Source organism: Halyomorpha halys, unplaced genomic scaffold (genome assembly GCF_000696795.3).
Source record: "Halyomorpha halys isolate HHAL.00 unplaced genomic scaffold, Hhal_1.1 Scaffold47.1, whole genome shotgun sequence".
In the NCBI taxonomy this organism is placed as follows: domain Eukaryota; kingdom Metazoa; phylum Arthropoda; class Insecta; order Hemiptera; family Pentatomidae; genus Halyomorpha; species Halyomorpha halys.
Window position 1 is genome coordinate 2,154,711 of NW_027114806.1, and position 3,052 is coordinate 2,157,762.

A 3,052-nucleotide genomic window follows, 5' to 3' on the forward strand; every position below is an offset into this window, starting at 1 on the left:
AAATAAATATGTTCGAGTATACATAGATCATTGATAAAAATAGTTGTATATAAAGAATAAATAGTTGGAAAATTAATTTATTTTTACTTTATTATTTATTTCTTGTTTACAGATTTGATATTTATTTACACATTAGATAATATTATTAGAAGTGAATATTTTTTTTATAAATGAATAGATTATTTAATTTTATTTTACTTATGGTTTGTATAAATTGGGAATAAGGATTTATTTTATTTTGTCTATGTATTTTATATTAATTTATATTGTTGATAGAGTATAAATTAGGTCATTTTTATTTTCTGGTTCGATTTTTTTTTCTTTTAATTGTATATTTATGTTATTCTAAAGCAGAGATGGACAAAAATAAGCTATAGCTGAAATTGCCATGGATACGACCCTTATTCATGAATGAACCATTCATAAATAAATATCGTATCCATAGCAATTTTAGCTATTAGTTTCATAGTTGTCCAACTCTGTTCTAAAGGTACCCTGTTCCAGAATAAAATTGATTTTCTATTTATCTAAGTATATTTTCACAATAAGATAGTTACCTGATTCTTGATAGTTGACAATTTTTTGTTTACATTATATTCAAACTAACTCAGGTCATTTCAAATATCTTTATGTTGTGTTTAAAATCATGCAGTAAAATAATTAAATGTACCGCGAACTCTGATCAAACCCTGGTTTTTCAAATTGAATCTGTTGAAGGATTGAGTAAAGAATTTTTCTAGACTTAAAACAAATCATGGAGGATTATGAAAAGTATACCTTCAACCTATTGGAGTAAAAAATTCTGCGAAATGCGATAAATGTAACCAAAAAGAAACCCTACAACATATCATTTTAAAATTCTTTGCTTATCAAAATCAAAAGAAAAAATTCCTATATCCTTATAGTAATGACGATATATATAAGAAATTGTTAATATTTAACAATCCAGAAGAAATAGGCAATATCAAGCAGGACATATATTCAATAAATAAATATTTGTTTGGAAATAATAAATAATGAGAATACAAATAAATGAATTTATAACTGGCTGTATGGAAAATTCCAATGCCATTAAAATATACATATATTAAGAAAAAAAAACATTGCGCATGATCTACTTGCCTATGCAGTCTGAAGGTATCTCGCTCAACCTCTTCCTGTCGGTGGAATCAGTCTTGAAACTATACAGATCGTGAAGAACAGATCGTGCACTTCGTCTATAAAGTAACTCAAAATAGTAATTTAAAATTAATTATCTGTCAATTAATTTAAAAATCTGCTATTCAGTGCTGTGCCAATCGAAATATTATGGGAAAGATTATTTCTGAGAACAGAAAAACAAAAAATAAAAAGCCAGAGTAGTCTCAAATTAAAATTTTTCTATTAAATAAATCAAATGGTATCCTTGTTAAGTCTCAACACTCTTTACTATATCAATAGTCCAACGTTTCGGCCATTCTCAAATATAAATTCATACCTCACATCAAAATTAAAAAAAAGGTTTTACAGGCTATTTTGCCCAGGTCATCAAATACAAGTCAAAATCACCCCATTTTTTAAAAACATCATTAATTTTTAAAACTTTAACTTTAGATTAAAAATACACTATCCACTATTAATTTGTATTTGATAGCCTTTAAATTTTGATGTGTTGTGAATTTATATTTAAGATTGTTCTTGAGGATGGCCGAAATGTTGGACTATTAAAGTCATACTGTTATATAGACTTAACAAGGATATCATTTGATTTATTTAATAGATAAATACCAGTCTTAAAAATTTGAATAAATTATATAAATTAAAATTTTTATTTATGTTGCCAAATGCCAAATTTTATTTATGTTGTCCATTCAGTCTATTGTTTATTTACTATGGACTATTTGTAAAAACCCTTTTCAATTATTAAGTTGAAAGTTTCCATTGTATAATTATTTTATGACAAATATTTTTTTAATTATATTAATGTTTTGCTGTAACTTTATTATTTTTTTTTTTTAGAGATATATTTGTTTTTATTATAATGCCAAAGTTATAATGGTTATAGGATGTAATCTAAAGTGGTTAATATTTGAAATGTTGAATAAAACCATATATATATTTGGCTATTAATTAGTATTTGTAAATATGATTTTATGTCCTTGGTATTTTTTATCCATTTTAATACAAATATTAGTTTGAAATTGTTAAATCTATTTAAAAATTGAACCCTTAATGTAAGTGGAAGGATGATGTGACAAAATAAATATGTTCGAGTATACATAGATCATTGATAAAAATAGTTGTATATAAAGAATAAATAGTTGGAAAATTATTTTTGACCGCAGCCCTGACCATCTCCTTCCACTTTTTATTTTTCACGTTTTTATGTAAAGAAGTTATATCGACCATTAAAAATAAAGTATTGGAAGATAAAAAAAAAAAAACTACCTGCATGTTTGGTTTTAACGAATAAATGAATTTAGATGAAGATGAAGTTGACTTATTTGATTTTGATTCCTTTCTTATTCTAAACATCAGTCATTTATTTACATTTTTTTTTTTGTGGGATGTTTTCTGCACCTTATTCTATATAATCGTGAATAGAAAAAGCAACATATTTGTCGAGGCGATAGTGCTAGATTTGATGGTTCTGACTCCAATTGAAGGTGTGAGGTACTCTATACCAGGAGGCCTCGACAAAGCGTGTCCATACAGGTTAGTAGGTAGCTGGATGATGGATGGAGGATGAGTCTTACGGTAAATAGCCGTAAATCTGCGAACGATGGAAACTTCACCACATAGGGAACAAGCCTAGTGGTCGTGAGGGTCTGGCAAGTCCTACGGGGACTAGTCGTAGGTTATTGCAAGAAGAAAACTTCACTCTGTAGGGTACTAACGTATAGTCACGGAGGGGATTGTAAGTCCTTCAGGAACTAGCTGTAGGTATAGGAAACGAAGACAAGGACAAGGTTTAGGAAGGAGGTGGGATCCAGAGAAGTCTGAGTGAAACGAAAGTTCAATATACATTTCCAAAAATAGTCCTGTAGTGTACTGATTCACTGGGTATATTGTT